This window comes from Gorilla gorilla, chromosome 2, assembly GCF_029281585.2.
Source record: "Gorilla gorilla gorilla isolate KB3781 chromosome 2, NHGRI_mGorGor1-v2.1_pri, whole genome shotgun sequence".
Taxonomy (NCBI): domain Eukaryota; kingdom Metazoa; phylum Chordata; class Mammalia; order Primates; family Hominidae; genus Gorilla; species Gorilla gorilla.
In genome coordinates this window covers 86488378-86508509 of record NC_086017.1, presented here as the reverse complement: position 1 = coordinate 86508509, position 20132 = coordinate 86488378, and the positions used below count along the sequence as shown (strand labels likewise).

The window sequence follows — 20132 nt, the reverse complement described above, 5'->3', positions numbered from 1 at the left end:
GAAAGACTGAGGCTCTTTCCAGATGTGTGGCTATAAAGGGGAGGGGCAAGAAGTTGAGTGAGAAAAATCTTGTTGTTATTGTATCCTTTCATTGCTTTTGCACGTTTCCAATATTGGAGAGTGTGCTTTAAGGTTGATAGAAAGGTTCCAGGTGAAAAGAGGCAACGAATAAACAGGAGACAGGATAATTAATTGCCAGTGTCCATATAAAGTATAGCTTTATTGTTTCCAATGTCAAATGTAGTTATTTGTTTAAAGTGCTGACAATGGATTCAATTCCCATATTTGAATCCTCACTTTGCCAGTTGCTATCCAATGTAGCCTTGGACAATTTACTTAACCCTTTTCAGGCTATAATTCCTCACATCCAAAACAGGGACAATAATAGTTTCTGTATGATAGGAATAAGTGAGAATTAAATGAGTAATCCACAATTTAAATGATAATTTTTAACACAGAACTTGGCATATTAGGGGCTTTTGTAAATGACAATTTCTATCATTATTTCTTCTTGCTAAAAACTGTCAGAGATATAACTTGCTATTTATTCCTCTTTGAGCTAAGCTCATATTTAGAAGAAAATTAATTTAAAAAAAATACTACTTATGACATCTCAAATATATTGCTACTGAATGCTCAAAATATTGTAAACATAGTCTAAAAAACTCTTAAATGCAACATGCTATTGCTTAAGACAAATCCCTATCAAACATTATTAACTTATACCACAAATTATCTACCCACTACTAGTTGGAATACTATAATTTTGGTATTTTAATACACCTAAAAAGGTTGTTCTGTTTTTCTTACCAGTTCACATAAAGCCCAGTATACTTCAGGCTTCCTTCCTCCATCTTGTAATGACACCAGCTAGATAGAACTTACAGCTATCAGGGTCATTGCTGGAGTGGAACAGAGGAATGGACAGCTGGCTGTTAAATTGTCTGGCTCAGAAATGGCACATGTGACTTCTAATGGTCTTTCCACCAAAACTAGTCACATGGTTCCGACTTGACATCAAGGGAGAATTGGGAATATAGGAAACACATAAAATATTTGGTGACCACCACCTCTTTCTGCCATATTTCTAAACATGTGTATTTTATTACTTCACGTGTTATTTAAATGATAGAAACATGGAAATACTGGCATAATTTTTGGATAGCTAAATCTTGTTTTCTTAGCTTTTCTATAAGAAACACGCTTTATACGGTAACCATGAGTTTTTTAAAATAATAATCACCTTTGGTTGTCTTATAATTAGAAATAAAAAATGGCTGCATTATTATTTTCAAAAATAAAGGACAAGTCTAGTGCCTCTTCATTTTTATCTGCCATGCAATGGCTTGGTTAAAAAGAGTTGGTAGGATTTAGACATCTAACACAAGTTTTTTCTTGATATTTATATATTACTAAACATGAACATATAAAATATATTTCCTCATTTTGGTCCTTTTTATTGAACACAATTACATGGGGTAGTATATTGTTTTTCAGCTGTCTTGAAACTATTAATAGTTTATAACTGTCCTACCATTTTATCTATTAAAATGTCATCATGACATGTCAGCATGATGCTTGTTTTCTAAACAGAAACAAATTCGTATCTGTACATACATAAAGCTTAGTGTTAAAGCAAATTTTATTTCATGATCGTGAATCATGATAGGAGTGCAATACTATGAATTTAGTGGCTGATGGAGCAATGAGAAAGGTCCTATATATCTAAAGATTAGATGTCACAGACGGTCCTGATGTTCTGAATGTACAAAATTCAGTGTTGGCAATATAACCTACGTATCTAAGACACACATTCTCAAAATGAAACATGCTGAAAGCTAGCCAGAGCTTTCTAATAGGAAATGATGGGTCACCAAAAAATAGTCTCTAGAAGGTTATATGAAAAAATCGTAAGGAATATAAATAAAAATATTGGTTATCAGATATTTATGAGCAACAAGTGTTACATTGTACACCATCATACATTCATATTATTTCTCCTCTTTAAAACATTTCCATGGAACAAAAAAATAGAGCATTGCATATAAATTTTCTACTGAATAAAAAAAGAATAGTATGCTTGATCTTGCTAAAAGCTTGTACTTTCTGAATGTTAAAATACTTTATTTTGAAAGTGGCATGAAACACAATAAGATCGATGTAGGTGATCCCAAGGCTTAAATTAATGATTAATTTAATGTATAAAAGAAAATGATAGAAATTATGAAGCCCAGGTATTAATAATTCTTCCTGACAACAAATGAATTAATATTATAAATGCTTATTCAGAATATATTTTTCTACCATGCTAAGATAAAGATGAGTGATATCATATGTAGGTATACAGTTTGGTGTTCTAAGAGCTATTCATGGTTCAGAATCATTATTGGGCATGCAATATAGGTACTTTGTTGCAAGAATTTAAAAAATTATGTACATTTTATACATAAAGTATATATTGTATGTATGTTTTAGACAATTTTACATACACACACACACACACACACACACACACACACACACCCCTATATTTTATCCAGGATATTTTAACTAGAGTGAGGAGCACAGAGATCAAAAGGAGAAAATGTATGGTAGGAAAAAAGGGCCAGTGTTTTTTTGTCTTTGCTTATCAAACTAAAAGCTCCTCACTTAGCTTATGTACCAAGTAAGAGTAATTAAAATGCCTTGATTTCAATCTCCCTTAGGCAGTGGTCTTCATAATATTTGAAGGTTAACATCAAGCCATTCAAACAATATATCTTTATAACAATGGACACTTTTCCTGTGAAATAGACTGGAAAAATATGATAGCATACAGAAATTATATTAAAATGGTGGTTCTTCAAACTGACGAATATCAGGAGTGTTATTTTCTGAAAGACACCATCAAAATTAGAAACATCTATCTTCAGCCAACTCTCAATTATCTACATGTAGATTATCCACTGTGAATGATCTGCTGCAATTTTATAATTTCAAATAATTTCTTCTTATCATCCATCATTTTTCTGAATTAATCATCCAGTGCTTCAGTAATAAATCAAAAATCTCATAAAAGCAAAATACAATGGCTTATGGGATGAGTGGGTATAAAATGCCTTATCCCAGATCCCAATTGATTTCAAACTTTAGTATAAACTATTTTTATTACCCACTATTTTGTCATATTTACAATAGTTCTTCTATAATTGGTCAAATAATAAAATGTGAAATGTACTTTTTAACATAACTCATGATACATGTATATGCATTCACATATACTTCTGACTAACATGAATCCTCCCAGTAGAAACATATCTTAAGATATCTGGATAGAACCTAATAAAAAGGGAAACCAGTTCCTGTAGATGTCTTCTATCTTCAATAAACTTTGTTCTTATGTCTCAACAAAAATATAAAAATTATGATTCATGTAGTAAATATTTCTTGAGTTATTCTGTGTGCCAAACATTAATCTAGGCATTAGGAATTCATGTACTTGTTTACCAAACCAATAGAATACCTTCCCTTGATGAGTTTCTTTTCTTTTTGAAAAAGGTTAGAAACAAATACATGAATAAATGAATGAATAAAATTACAGACACTCATAAAGATTGTAAAGAAGATAATACTTAGTATTGTATAGAGATGAATGGAAGAAATGGTTTATCTAGGAGAGTCATAAGATACTGAGGAATAATATTTCAAAAGGCCTAAAGGATTTGATGAACATAAGGATTTGTGTATATGGGAATGTGTACATCATTCCTTAATTAAACTACAATATCCATTTAATCTTGAAAACTTGAAACTAAAATTCTTGAAAACTAAATTTTCCCTCATTTCCAGGGAGGAATTAGTTTTTTATATTTTGGTTATTTAGTTTCCACTAGAGAAAGGGTAAAGGAGTTTATATTATTGCTATTTTAAATTCTTAAGTCCAAGTCTCTCTCTTTTTTTTTTTTTTTTTGAGATTAGCCTAATACACCATTGAGCCCTACTGAGGTGGAAAGAAACTGACTCTGGGTTTTTATTGAGTATATATTGAGAGGAGTTCCTAGAGAGAGAGTGGTTTGGTGTGATCCTTAGGGGTAGGATTAGGAGAAAGAAAAGACGAAGGAAGCTAGGTCCATGGATTTGGCAGTGTGGGACTAAACCTTGAAGTGGTTTTGTTCTGTACCTTAGAATGTGCTTAAGATAAACAATCTGGGAAACGTTTTCACATCAATTGCATGTCTTGGGAGTAGAGGTGTTGCCTTTCCAATGCTTCTCAGTCTGTACATACTATTCGTCCAATCATCATTTAATGACGTCAGTAACCTGTAGATATGAAAGAAAATATGTATGCCAAAATCTTTCAGCCTTTCCTTAGGAAGTCTTTCTACTACAACTTAGGACAATCACAAATCTGAATCTATACTTCATAACTAGATTAGGACAGTGAGAGGCACCAGACTGTGAAATGCGTTTGAAAGGAGAACAAGGCCCCTTCCCACTTCTGTCAATGCCTATTTCTCTTTCCAACTCCTATTCTTCTCCTTCTCTCCTCCTCTGTCTCTCTTCTCACCTCTTCCAATCACACCTTCTGATCCATTTAATTACTGTTAAAGGATTAACAAACAGCTATGATTTTAGGTGACTTAACTAGCAGAGTTAAGTTGAACAGGCCCTTACTGAGGGGTTGTTTGCTCTGTGGGACATGGCAAAGACTTTCTGTTGAGCTCGAAATTGCAACTACCAGTGAGCTACTTTGTGTTTTTCATGCCAGTGGATCTGCAGGCAAAGAAAAGAGTTGCTATGTTGCAGGTGGCAATAGATAACCCTGAGGATCTATGGCTGTCCTGATGGATGCATGGAGGAGTGTGTCTAGGACCTAGATCAGGCACTGGGGCAACTCTTAGTGCTCTTGTACCAGGTGGTAACTGTAAATGAGCCAGTCAGAAACCACAGCCCATAAATAAAAAGACAACTAAGGGCTCAAATTTCCTGAGAAAAAAGGTTTGGATTATTAATGCCCTAATTTCCCCAAAAGTGAGACCCGGGGGACCAGAACTGCCAGTAGAGTACTCAAAAAATCTGGAATGGAAGATGGAGGTGACAGATGAGGAATGTCAATTGTGAACCTAGGATTAGCTGCAGCATGAAAATTATAGCTTTTTTTATTTTACTGTGTTTTTTTTCCCAAACACTTTCTAAGATTTGTTAGGAGAATGCAAGTGACCGCTATCTTTAAGGGTTGAAATCGACCTCTCTTTCTAGGGAAGAAGTTAGGGTACCTTGACCTCATACAAGATTCAAATACCATGAAAGGAAGAAAGCACGTGTGAGTGGCCCAGGGTGCACAGTGTCCTCCCCAAATTGTAGGTTACCCCATACTACTCGATCCTGCCTGTGCCATTGAGCCTCAGGTGCTTTCACTGTTTTCCCAGCGGGAGCGGCCTTGGATATAGGCCATGCTATTCCCACGGTAGGAGATTCCTGGCCACAGCCTCCACTTCCCTGCTGTCATAAGTGGAGTACAACCATGTAATGCGGTGATGGGCAAAGTGGGTGGACCTACGCGCTGTTCAGACTGGGCCTGTGGATGCTAGGGCTGTAAACAACCATGAATTAGCCAATTTACTTAAGCTAGGCAGTGTAAAATTTGCCCAAAGAGGGACAAAGGGTAGCGCTATAAAGAATTGCCAAAAACTGATTCAAAGAAGAAAAAGGGCTTTCTTCAGAAGAAAATTTAACCAGTGACTTACAAACTTTTCTGACAATGACCGACAGTAATTCACGTAATTTACATCACACTGTAGTGTGAATACATAACACTTTTACACATTCTTACATTCATGCATAAAGTACAGCTGAAATAAACAAGCTATATTTCCTCTTACTCCCTGTGATGCATTCTGGTATTTTCCTTTATAGTGTATCTTATTCTTTTTTTTTTTTTTTGTATACTTTAAGTTTTAGGGTACATGTGCACATTGTGCAGGTTAGTTACAAATTGCTGATCTTTGTAATCTATAATTGTACCATAAAATACATTTAGTAAGTAATAACTGACATTAAAGAAATGCATCACTGATGGTAATGGCACAACATTATTTTGTGAATAATCTGTTTTAGTCATATACACGTCCATATACATGCATGTGTGTGTGTGTGTGTGTGTATGTACTGAGTTTTCATATAATGTAACATATCAAAAAATCGCTCAAATGTTTCTGCTCTAAACTGTGAAAATTCAAATTAGAAACTGAGGGGAAAGAGCTCGGTGAGTAAGCCTGAAGACTTACACCTGAATGTACAATTTTATCATGTTAGAATGAAAAATCGACATTTGGCAAATATTTATTATTATGCTTTTGCATTGTACTTATCTACTTATTTCTCCTAATAGTCTTTGATAAATCACTTTTGAAAATTCCAAGTGGATTCAGCCAGGCTGAGAAAAGCGAAAAAGAGCTATTTGAGTCACATATAGACATAAAAAATGGCAGAGATGATGTGTGTACTCAGGAGTTTAGATGTGATTGAGGTTGTTGTTGGTGGGGATGGAGGAGGAAAGAGGATTAGATAAAGAAATGAAAAAGCTGAAGGGACTTAATCTGGTCCTTTTATGCTTACGTTAAAGTTTTTGCTCTTATTCTCTCTATTTCTCTATTGTTACTTTTAAATAAAAAGGCTTCTAAGCAACTAAGGATGGCACAAATGTACCACAGGGCACAAAAAGAAAAATATTTAAAAAGGATGGGCTTAGGATTTGGGGCAACAATATTAATTTATTTACTTTAAAAATTTTCATTTACTTAGGTCTACGTTGTTTTTCAAAGTATAGGTGATACATTCCATTGCTTACCAAGAGCTTTGAAGAATTTGTAAAGAAATTGTTCTGAAATATTTTCAGATGAAGCTCAATTAAATAACACTTTTAGAAATATCATCTTGCTTAAGAATTCCTTCTTTATCCCAAAGTCATAAAGATATTTTCTTGCTTTATTCTAAAGTTTTAAAGCTTCATTTTTTACCTTTAAATCTTTAAGCCACATAGATATTACTTTTAAGCATTGTGTGACACAGTAATTTTCTCTACATTTTCATCATAATCTTCCTAATACTCTTATTATTGTTCTACAATAGTGGTTGATGTAGACTAGATATTTGTCCCTGCCCAAATCTCGTGTTGAATTGTAACCCCAGTGCTGGAGGTAGAGCCTGGTGGGAGATGTTTGGATCACAGGGGAGGACCCCTCATGTTTTGGTGCTGTCTTCATGATAGTAAGATCTTGTGAGATCTGACTGTTTAAAAGTATGTGACACCTCCCCTACACCCCCAGCCTTGCTCCACTCAGGCCATGTGACATGCCTGCTCCCCTTTTACCTTCTGCCATGATTATAAGTTTCCTGAGGCCTCCCTGGAAGCCCAGAAGATGCCAGCACCATGCTTCTTTTAAAGCTGGCATAACTGTGAGCCAGTTAAACCTCTTTTCTTTATAAATTACCCAGTCTCAGGTATTTCTTTATAGCAATGCAAGAATGGCCTAATACAGTGGTATTCTGACTTATATTAAGATTTTATCGATGCATGGCTTTGTTTCTGTATTGTCTATTCTTTTCCATAGTTCTATTTATTTAGTAATCGACAGCTATCACAGTCTTAATCACTAGGGATTAACAAGTCTTGGTATTTTTCTTAGATATCTACAGCTGCGTCACAGATTATTCCAGAATTTAATGATTTAAAACAACAGTAAACATGTATTCTCTCTCACATATTGTGCAGGTCAGAAACTCTATAGTGGATTAGCTATGCAGTTTTAGCTCAGAGTCTCTTATGAAGTCAAGAAACTGGCTGGAGCTGTTGTCATCTGCAGGCTTAATTGGACTAGAGGATTTGCTTTCAACGTGGCTCACTCACGTGGCTGGCAAGTTGGTGTTCGTTGTTGGTGGAGAGCCTCAATTCCTATCCACAAAGGTAATTTTCTCCTGGTTGCTTGAATGTCCTTACAACATGTCAGCTGGTTTGTCCCATTGTATGCAACCAAGAGAGCAAGAGAGCCAGAAGTAAAGCTATTCATTTTACGACTTACCCTTAGCAGCCACAAAGCACCACTTGTCTATATTCTATCCATTCAAAGTGAGTCACCATGCCCAGCCTCCATTTACAAAGAATATTTACTGCACACTTATAGGTTTCCTGTTATTTTGAAATGATCATGCTTCTTTTTCTTTTGAGTATGTTAATATAATGGCTTACCTTGATATGTTTTCTAATATTTCACTATCTATGGGATTTTTCAGGTTTCCTATTTTTTTTTCTGCTAAGTTTTGGTAAGTTAAATCTTGGGGTAAATTATCCATTATATTTTTGGCACAAAGTGCATCTTTGTGCTCAGTTTTTTTTTATAAATGTAAATACTCTTTATAAAACACTGTCACAAGAACAAATAAGCATAAACATAAGGCCTCAGAAATGGAGGATAATTAGAGAACATTTTTCTTTGTGTTAAGAAAAAAATAAACATATCTTTTCTAAGCTTTCTTCTTTTTAATAGTAATATTCTTACATTCATATACTTCTCTTTGGATGACAAAATGGCTTGACACGCTCTCTTGTTTTTTGTTGGTTCATTTGTTAAACCACACATTTGGAGAAGTTATTATTTTTGTCATATTATAGATGAGGAAACTGAACTTAAGTGATCCTTTTATAGAAATGAATGATAAAAAGGCCTTCAAAATAAAACTATGTGATGGGAACATGATGATGTTTTTATTACCTTTTATTAGTTATCTTTTATTTATTAACCACAAGATGAATTCCAATAATGTTGGCAATTTGTAGCTGCTCTTAAAGATCAATGGAGTATATGTCTTATTACATTAATGAACCTTTATAGAAAATTTAGGACCAATTCACAACTTCATACCAATGGCATTTGGTAACAAAGCCATTTACTACTAGTAGCTATTTGCTATACCACGCAATGCAATATGAACATTGAGGCTGAATAAAGTCTATAGTAGTTACTATAATGCCTAAAGAAAAAAGATGTAAGCAACTATACTACTGCCTCCAAAGGGTTTCATATAAAAAAGGTACTTTTAAATAACTCTTTGATACATGAATAGAAAGAAACATAGATTTACAGGTTGATGTATTTTAATAAATTCTTTTTGCCATTCATCTTTCTAATGAATGTTACACCGTTGAAATTTTATAAGTCTGCATCTGCATCTAGATCTTTCTCTCTCTCTCTCACCATATATGTGTATATATCACTAGGATATGGAAAATAATTCAAATTTTACCCACATTGCATTGAGAGGTATATTTCTTTATAACTCTAGTCTCCATATTATATCATAACCAAATATGTCTGAAAAGAAGAATCCCAAATCAAACTCACAAACAAACGAAGTGGAGTGAGCCAAAAGGAAAGTGTTTTAATGCATGTAAACAAATAACAAAGCCAGATATAAATTCAGGAATATTTATACATTTTGAGCTCTAACACAGGGTACATTGTATTTATCTCACAGATGATGTGTACAGCACCAGCCCTAATTGAAGAAGCCTGATATGGTTTGGCTGTGTCTCCCCCAAACCTAAACTTGAATTGTATCTCCCAGAATTCCCACATGCTGTGAGAGGGATCCAGGGGGAGGTAATTCAATCATGGGGGCTGGTCTTTCCCATGCTATTTTCATGATAGTGAATAAGTCTCATGAGATCTGATGGGTCTACTAGGGGTTTCTGCTTTTGCTTCTTCCTCATTTTCTCTTGCCTCAGCCATGTAAGAAGTGCCTTTTCCCTCCTACCATGATTCTGAGGCCACCCAGCCATGTGGAAGTGTAAGTCCAATTAAACCTCTTTTTCTTCTCAGTCTTGGGTATGTCTTTATCAGCAGCGTGAAAACAGAATAATACAGTAAATTGGTATCAGTAGAGTGGGGTCTTGCTGAAAAGATACCCAAAAATATGGAAGCAACTTTGGAACTGGGTAACAGGCAGAGGTTGGAACAGTTTGCAGGGCTAAGAAGAAGACAGGAAAATATGGGAAAGTTTCGAATTTCCTAGAGACTTGTTGAATGGCTTTGCCCAAAATGCCGATAGGGATATGGACAATAAGGTCCAGGCTGAGGCTGTCTCAGATGGAGATGAGGAACTTGTTGGGAGCTGGAGTAAAAGTGACTCTTGTTATGTTTTAGCAAAGAGACTGGTGGCATTTTGCCCCTGCCCTACCGATTGTGGAACTTTGAACTTGAGAGAGATGATTTAGAGTATCTGGAGGAAGAAATTTCTAAGCAGCAAAGCATTCAAGAGGTGACTTGGGTGCTGTCAAAGGCATTCAGTTTTAAAAGGAAAGTAAGCATAAAAGTTTGGAAAATGTGTAGCCTGACTATGCGATAGAAAAGAAAAACTCATTTTCTTCTGAGAAATTCAAGCTGGCTGCAGAACTTTGCATAAGTAGCAAGGAGCCTAATGTTAATCCTCAAGACCTTGGTGAAAATATCTCCAGGCCACGTCAGAGACATGGAGAGAAGCCCCTCCCATCACAGGCCCAGAGGCCAAGGAAGAAAAAGTGATTTTGTGGGCCAGGTCCAGGGTTCCCGTGCTGTGTGCAGCCGAGAGACTTGGTACCCTGTGTCCCAGTCGCCCCAGCCATGGCTGAAAGGGGCCAATGTACAGCTTGGGCTGTGGCTTCAGAGAGTGGAAGCCTCAAGCCTTGGCAACTTCCATGTGCTGTTGAGCCTGAGGGGGCACAGAAGTCAACAATTGAGGCTTGGGAACCTCCGCCTAGATTTCAGAACACGTATGGAAATGCCTGGATGCCCGGGCAAAAGGTTTCTGCACGGGCAGGGCCCTCATGGAGAACCTCAGCTAGCACAGTGTGGAAGGGAAATGTGGGGTCGAGCCCCCACACAGTCTCTACGGGGGCATTGCCTAGTGGAGCTGTGAGAAGAGGTACATCATCCTCCAGACCTCAGAATGGCAGATCCACCGACAGCTTGCACCATGCACCTGAAAAAGCTGCAGACACTCGATGTCAGTCCATGAAAGCAGCGGGGAGGGAGGCTGCACCCTGCAGAGCCACAGGGGTGGAGCTGCCTAAGACCTTTGGAACCCACCTCTTGCATTAGCATAACCTCGATGTGAGACCTGGAGTCAAAAGAGATCCTTTTGGAGCTTTAAAGTTTGACTGCACTGCTGGATTTCGGACTTGCGTGGGCCTTGCAGCCCCTTTGTTTTGGCCAATTTCTCTCATTTGGAATGGCTGTATTTACCCAATATCTGTACCTCCATTGTTTAAGTAACTTTCTTGCTTCTGATTTTACAGGCTCATAGGCAGAAGGGACTTGACTTGTCTCAGATGAGACTTTGGACTGTGGACTTTTGAGTTAATGGTGAAATTAGTTAAGACTTTGGGGGACTACTGGGAAGGCATGGTTGGTTTTGAAATATGAGGACATGAGATTTGGATGGGCCAGGGACAGAATGATATGGTTTGGCTGTGTCTCCACCAAATCTCATCTTGAATTGTATGTCCCAGAATTCCCACATGTTATGGAAGGAACCCACAAGGAGGTAATTGAATCATGGGGGCCAGTCTTCCCCCTGCTATTTTTGTGATAGTAAGTAAGTCTCACGAGCTCTGATGGGTTTATCACGGGTTTCTGCCTTTGCTTCTTTCTCATTTTCTCTTGCTGCCACCATGTAAGAAGTGCTTTTCGCCTCCCGCCATGATTTTGAGGCCTTCCCAGCCATGTGGAACTGTAAGTCCAATTAAACCTCTTTTTCTTCCCAGTCTTGGGTATGTCTTTACCAGCAACATGAAAATGGACTAAAACAAAGGCTATTCAAATTGGTCAAGATTATGTAAAAAGTCAGCCAAATTACAAACTTTAAAAAGCTGTATGTAAATGCATTTTACTTGATGTGTACTTAATAGTACTCCATCATGTGATTCATATGCCAACTGGCAACTATGGAATCTGACCACCGTCTTAAAGATACAGTCTCCGGAAACCTGGTCCAAGGTCTGAGTCACTGACGTAAAGTACCTGCTGGTACTTTGATCTCATCTTTGCTGCCTTGCTCCCTCAATTTGTTAATTGCATTAGTCAGTTTGAGAAATCTGAGTTTTAGAACAGTGGTTATAATTCAATATCATATACAACTGGAATGAACTATGATTGATGATATAATTAGAACAATAAAAATTGAACAAAACAATGGAATATCATTAAATTTCTACCTGAATTTATCAAAATCAATGTAACTACATAACTCCTCCTGGTTTAATGGGAGTTTTATCTTCGCAGTTGCAACATTCATCCAGCAACAGATTAATAGTGAATAAATTATGGCATTGCAATTGGCAAGATTGGAACACCTGCTGTTAGGTACTAGTCAATTTACTGAATATCACATTTTCTCATAACCAAAACTCAAAGAAGGCATTGATAACTATCAATATGCTACAAATGCTTATAACTTGTATGTAGTCTAAACATGCTAATGAGACATGTATTGTCTTATTATCAACACAAAGAAACACCAGTCTTTTTGTGTATTCATAGAGTCAAGCTGAAAAAATTATGTCTCTGGGACTTCATTCCTCACATGCATAATGAATGATTTCTCTGTCAGCAATCAATCCAAAATAGAATTGGTATAGTGTACACCACAGCCAGACACAACATGCAGACAAAAACTAATATTCATTTGCTTAATGAATTGATGAGTCAACGTGGACACTGGCATATTAGAATTAGATCATTCCTGTCTATATGCTTGCTATGTGTTTTCTTTCTTTATTTTTCCCTTCCCCTGAAAGGAATGTGCATGAAAAGTAGAACTGGTCAATAAAAGTACAGGAATTTTAAATCTCCTTATAGGATTACGGTAATGCATAACATTTACTAGGATTACTGTACAGGAAAGATAAACTTTGTCTAATTTCTAAATTTTGGAATGACTAAATCAATAGGCAAATATATGGAGGATAATTAATTTTTTAAATTGCTAACTATATATTGTTTCAGAAATTGGAATGAGAACCAATAAAAATACATTTTATTATTTTACTCTTTTTATTTTTTCTAAATTAAGATTCAAAATGAAGAGCATGAAAATTATAAATTTAATTGAATGGATAACACTGACACCATATGAAAAAGAATTATAAAACAAATAATGAGAATGAAGTATTTCTCTTTTCTATGGTGGTTTAATTTTTGTGCTGTCAAATGCTATACATTCATTGGATAAAATGAAACATTTATGAAGCCTAGCTCAGTGCCAAACTAATTCTAGTTCAATTTTTTTAAAGCAACGAAGCTGGATAGCACTAAATGTCTAAGACATAATTTTCTAAAGTATTAGGCAACAAAAATGACATGAAATATCCTACAATGAAAACATTCCATGGTGAAATAAATTTGTGAAACACTGTATACTTTATGTTTTTCTTAAACACTGCAATAAGTCATTTAGTAAAGAAAACATTTTAACTTTATTTTACCTAGTTGGACCACAGTTTTTTTCCTTTTTATACCAATCAGCAATATCCTACCAAATGAATATTCTCAATTTATTTTTTAAGTAGGTGTTTGAGGATAAGGTTACATCAAGGTTGTTTTCTAGAATGTTGAATAATTTTTGCCTGTTTAATAAATTCCTTAAATAAATAAATATGTGCTGTTTCTGTATTAATTTATATACATATAACATATAGCAATGGTATTTACACATTCTATGGATATTCCTAAATTGCTGATCATCTGTTGTCATAGTGATAAAAGGCTTTTTCAATGTTTAAAAAAATTATTTAATATGTGCTTCCTGTGTGCCAGGCACTGGGCTAAATGCTGTATAATTACATTTAATTAATTCCTCACATAGAATAACAGTTGATGGAAAAGTAATCTCATTTTACAGTGAAGAAATTGGAACTCAGGGAAGTTAAATAGTTGTTCATATTCAGCAGTCAGTAAAGGATGAAATTAGTGTTCAATCTGATCTTACCCCAACGTTCTAACCACCATACTCTCCTGATCTCCAACCACCTTTTAATCTCACAGAGTTACAATCAGTTGAGGTTGAGCAGATGCCTGGATTTCCTACATGTTTTCATCACATACACCTCCATCTATGCTAATGATGCTTTCTTTAGCATATGTCAACTTCAACTTCTTTCTAATTTGACAAAGTAAAATTACTCTTCTCTTGCTTAAAGTAAGTTTTGACCCAATAACTTTTGCAAAACTAACAAATTATTCATATTTCTTTCCACTTTTCAGTTAGCACTTCAAATTTTTTAAACAAATCTGTTATGGTGTGTGCTTTTGATAGCAATAATAAAATGGACACTTCTGGATTCCCAGGATTTGATCCAATAGGTACTCACAAAAGGTTTCTTAAGTGAATGAATGAATGGGTGAGATAATTAATAGATGAATAATATTAACCAAATTTGCTGAAAGACATCTCTTCTGCATCAATTTTAGTGTCTTTGGAGAAACACACAACCATGTATAAGTTGCATAGAAATGAGCATGGCCCAGGTGACAATAGACAGGTACTCATGCACTTTCTGGGCTCTGCAACTCCACATGAATGTCCTTATTTCTTTAGGCCTTATTTTATCTGTAATAGAGTCAATTCATACATTCATTCTGTTCAGGAATCAAGCTTTAATTGGGGAGCTATTTCCTACCAAGTACCAAATAGTAACTACTAAATCATATATCACAAAATACAGATTCATTTTTTTAGAGGATACTTAGGGTAACCTTTTGTTTTTTAAAATACAAAGGTGCCTAATTGCGTGTCCATGACATGTTTGGCAGGTCACATTACCAACTCAAAAGGTTTATTTGAATTTATGATATTTTAAAAATAAGTTGGCTTAGCCAAAAGAACAAAGCTGGAGGCATCACGCTACCTGACTTCAAACTATACTACAAGGCTACAGTAACCAAAACAGCATGGTACTGGTACCAAAACAGAGATATAGACCAATGGAACAGAACAGAGCCCTCAGAAATAACGCCACATATCTACAACTATCTGATCTTTGACAAACCTGAGAAAAACAAGAAATGGGGAAAGGATTCCCTATTTAATCAATGGTGCTGGGAAAACTGGCTAGCCATATGTAGGAAGTTGAAACTGGATCCCTCCCTTACACCTTATACAAAAATTAATTCAAGATGGATTAAAGACTTAAACATTAGACCTAAAACTATAAAAACCCTAGAAGAAAGCCTAGGCATTACCATTCAGGACATAGGCATAGACAAGGACTTCATGTCTAAAACACCAAAAGCAATGGCAACAAAAGCCAAAATTGACAAATAGGATCTAATTAAACTAAAGAGCTTCTGCACAGCAAAAGAAACTACCATCAGAGTGAACAGGCAACCTACAGAATGGGAGAAAATTTTCACAACCTACTCATCTGACAAAGGGCTAATATCCAGAATCTACAATGAACTCAAACAAATTTACAAGAAAAAAACAAATAACTCCATCAAAAAGTGGGCAAAGGACATGAACAGACACTTCTCAAAAGAAGACATTTATGCAGCCAAAAAACACATCAAAAAATGCTCACCATCACTGGCCATCAGAGAAATGCAAATCAAAACCACGATGAGATACCATCTCACACCAGTTAGAATGGCAATCATTCAAAAGTCAGGAAACAACAGGTGCTGGAGAGGATGTGAAGAAATAGGAACACTTTTACACTGTTCATGGGACTGTAAACTAGTTCAACCATTGTGGAAGTCAGTGTGACGATTCCTCAGGGATCTAGAACTAGAAATACCATTTGACCCAGCCATCCCATTACTGGGTATATACCCAAAGGACTAGAAATCATGCTGCTATAAAGACACATGCACACGTATGTTTATTGCGGCACTATTCACAATAGCAAAGACTTGGAACCAACCCAAATATCCACCAATGATAGACTGGATTAAGAAAATGTGGCACATATACACCATAGAATACTATGCAGCCATATAAAATGATGAGTTCATGTCCTTTGTAGGGACATGGATGAAATTGGTAATCATCATTCTCAGTAAACTATCGCAAGGACAAAAAACCAAACACCGCATGTTCTCGCTCATAGGTGGGAACTGAACAATGAGAATACATGGACACAGGAAGGGGAACATCACACTCTGGGGACTGTTGTGGGGGGGGAAGGGGGAGGGATAGCATTAGGAAATATACCTAATGCTAAATGATGAGTTAATTGGTGCAGCACACCAGCATGGCATATGTATACATATGTAAGTAACCTACACATTGTGCACATGTACCCTAAAACTTAAAGTATAATAATAATAAAATAAAATAATAAGTTGGAAGAGAAAAACAAAGTAACATAAATATTTCTTAGGTTTAATAGTATAACAAAATATTCTCTCAACAAAGAATTAGGGGTTGAAGGCATATTTAGAAAGACCAACCTTTGCAAGTTTTGATTTATATTCTCAGATACGTTAAAATTCAGTCACACACACAAACAGAAATAACTTTGGTCTATAACTAACCATACCAACATAAATCTAACATAAAGAAGGAGAAATAATTGGTAGATATGAGTTTTCAAGAAAAAATTGTAAACAGGTTCTCCTCTTTCTTGATCATATTACAACCTTCTTGCAGCCAAGAGGAGCTTTTTCCAGTTTGTTAAGCATTCATCTACTCATTTTCATACCCTATGATCCATAGGAAAGAATTTGCTTAGTCATAAATGATGTTCTGTCTCCGACATTAGTATTTTGACTTCAGAGGAATAGGGATTGAATCTAACAATTTAGAAACCCAAATGCTTATGGCACTATAATAATTTAATGATTTATAAAGTGTCTTTCCCTGGCCTCAAAGTGCTTAATGGAAATATAAATTCTTTGCAGAGTAGGAGGTCACATCATTGTCCCCCATTCACCTGGAGCAGCTGACAGAAGACAGACAGCCATTGCTTTTGCCCAGCAAAATTTTAAATAATTCTAAGGTCATGGTTTGAAGAAATCTTCTATAGTAATAAATTTCACAGATGGCAAATATGGAATATTTTTAGAAATTAATGATTGAACAGCTATGATAAGATTTTCTAGGAAAGGAGCAATCAAAATACATTATCCAACTTGTCTAGATAAGTGGCATTAAGAATCAAAAGAAGGGTAATGCTGCTGTTTAACCTACTACAAAAACAGGAACAAATAATGCTGTTTGTGTTCATGTAAGCAGGCATTGCTAGCATTTACCAATATTCAGTTATCACTTATGGGTACAAGGAGACCTCATTCTCACCTTGTCTTGCAACTGGAAGAGTCCATGTGACTAGCCCACATGACAGATCTGATCAGTTGTATGGCAAGTAACGTGTCGCCTTCAGATGAAAGTACTGAAGAGCTTTGTGTTACTTCCCTAGCATTTCATCCTGTTACACAACCTACCAAAGAGGCCTGGAAACCCGAATGGCAACGTGGAGAACAGCCTCCCTGGAAAGGCGTCTGTGGCCACTGTGGACGTTAAATGAGAGGTAAATTAACCTTTGTGATCTTAAGCCACTCAAATCTTGTGGTTGGATGCTACCACAGGACAACCTGGCTTATTATGAATCATATCACAGGTATATTACAAATTTTTAAAATATTATCTCTAATAAAAATGCATTCACATGGTTTTTGAAAATGTCCTAAAATATTTTTAAAGCACTGAAAATAAAAAATATATTTCAAATGCAAGCATTTGAAATTTGCAAATTTTTTAGTGTTTCATCTTCTTTGTAGATCTTCATTAACAGAATAACTCAACATTGAATGCAAGAAATACTTTCAACAAAGGTCAGTAATATTTAAAGTCACATAACTTCATCACAAAGCCAATTGTTTAGAATTTTCATGAGCAGGGTGCAGTGGCATGTGCCTGTAATCCCAGCTACTCAAGAGGATGAGGCTGGAGCATCACTTGAGTGCAGGAGTTGGTGACTAGCCTGGGAAACATAGCAGGACTTCACATTTTTACAAATAATAGAATAAGTTAAAATTTTCATCATTTTTTTCTGCCAGATTTAAAAATATTTTACTTTAAAAATTTCAGAAACCATGTTAAGAAAAAAATAAGATTAAAAGAGGAGATAAATTTTATGACTGAAAATTAGTTATACAAGTTAAAGTCTCAATTACCTATAAAACTTTATTAAAGGTGAGAATTATCTTAAACATCACAATTTCCTGAAATTTGTCACTCTTTTAATGCTCACTTAGACCTTATTGTAAACACCTACATTCTTAGGCAATTATTTATTCCAGAACCCATTTTTGCTTGGTTATCCAGTCTTCTACTTCTATCAGCATTGAAAAACATAAAACCGCAGGGCTAAGAATACTTGTAAGGAGAACTACCTACTCTTTTTCCAAACGTCTGATGTGCTGGGTCTTTATATTATCTGGTATTACAATGGAAACAATGTTTTTGATGATGAAGATTATTTCGATAAATGACTTTTCCAATTATCAGACTCCTTAAAATTCACTTTTGTACTTAATGTTGTGTAAAGCTGTTTATTGCTTCTTTATTCCAGGGTCAAAAACATTTTTCCATCTCTATATTTGCAGCAAGTATGAGCAGGTGGAATATTTACTATGTTGTAAATATCCAATATATGCAATAAACTCAACCTCTCTAAAATGTTTATTCGTGATTCCTTTATGAGCAACCTAATGATGCTGAACCAGTATTTAAAGACTCTCTTCAATGTAAATGCCCTATTTGGTGATCCCTAATTTAGTTTCACTGATGCAGAAGTAAAGTCTAAAGATTATATCATAGATAATGCAAAACACTTAAACACTGTTTTCGGGGGAACAAACAACTGATTTTTGATATGTATACAATTCTAACTGCAGGAACTGTAGCTAGAGAGTTGCCAATCAACCATGCACGTTCAGCAGCTCTAGGAAATCCTTCAAACTCCAGTTAAATCGAGTCCGGTTAAGAGAGTTCTTATGAAATATGTAAATTTAGAGACCTACCCCCACCCCAGCATGTAGGGTAGCAAATTTCAGGCATGAAATATTTCTTTACATTCACCCATGATTAGCATCTCTTTCCCATTAGAAAGCTTATTGTGAACGCTAAAAATCTATTCTAGTGTTCTACACAGTGGAGTATGTAAAATGGTCTAGTCTCCCTGTAAAATGAAGGGGAGAGAGAAAAAAATTTCAATTTAGTTCATACACTTCATCCTTTTTAATTTTCATTTTTGGATATAATTTATAAAAAGTACATAACAGTACAGCATGTACTGTATAACATTTATATATAGTTTTAAACACATACATTTGGTAAGATCAAAACATTTTTTCTATTAAGGGGACATTTCCATACGTTTTTGAGAACCCTGTTCCATTACATGAATGGAAAAGTCAAGATATTCCTCTTTATTATTTGTGAATGAAAAATCATTCAAAAATGGACTTCAACTAAAATTTCTATTTCCGTTTTTCTTTACAATTTATAAATTGCTTTTGTAAGAATGTCTCCCTTGTATGGAACGTAGTGTCTCAAAGCTGCTGTTTCTTCTAGGGTCCAGCTTGTTCATAATGAATAGGGATACAGTGATTTAGACTTGTATTTCACTAGTGATCCCACCACTTCCTACTAGCACAACCGTGGGTACTTTACCCTGAAGTTGAGTTCTCATCTGCAAAATGGGGGATAATTAGGTTAACCTTTTAGCATTATTGTGAGAAATAGATGAACTAACAAATGTAAAGTCTGGTTCAGAGTAAGGGCCTAATAAACTTAGCTAAGAGAAAGTTTTAGTTGGTTCCAAGAATTTTATGTACTTCTTAAAAATGTTTGGAAGGATTTGAAGACTACATTTTATAATGGCTATGAAAGGAATATCCACGGAACTGTTTAGTAACAGTTATAGAGCTCATAAATAGATTAAGCAAATTATAAAGTCTTGGGTCGATAACAACCTGCTGTTAATCAGCAGTCTCTCCTCATTGGAGTATCACAGAAGCCCTTCAACAGGAAGGACACAAGTAGGGATTTTGCCCTTGGTGAACTGGCCTTGGTGCTCATTATCTCAGACATACCTTTTCCTCCCAGGAAACCAT

General features: G+C 35.5%; 1 protein-coding gene and 1 long non-coding RNA gene across 9 annotated transcripts in view; one reads left to right on the top strand and one right to left on the bottom strand.

The window, feature by feature from the left end:
* The window catches only part of ROBO2 (roundabout guidance receptor 2), a 1750895-nt gene that overhangs the window by 1186066 nt on the left and 544697 nt on the right, over positions 1-20132 (bottom strand). The gene's annotated exons all lie outside the window — the stretch shown is intronic.
* On the top strand, positions 5931-18975 carry LOC129532262 (uncharacterized). The gene is made up of 3 exons (XR_008677921.2): positions 5931-7945; positions 17432-17542; positions 17793-18975. It is a non-coding gene; the product is annotated as an uncharacterized lncRNA (long non-coding RNA).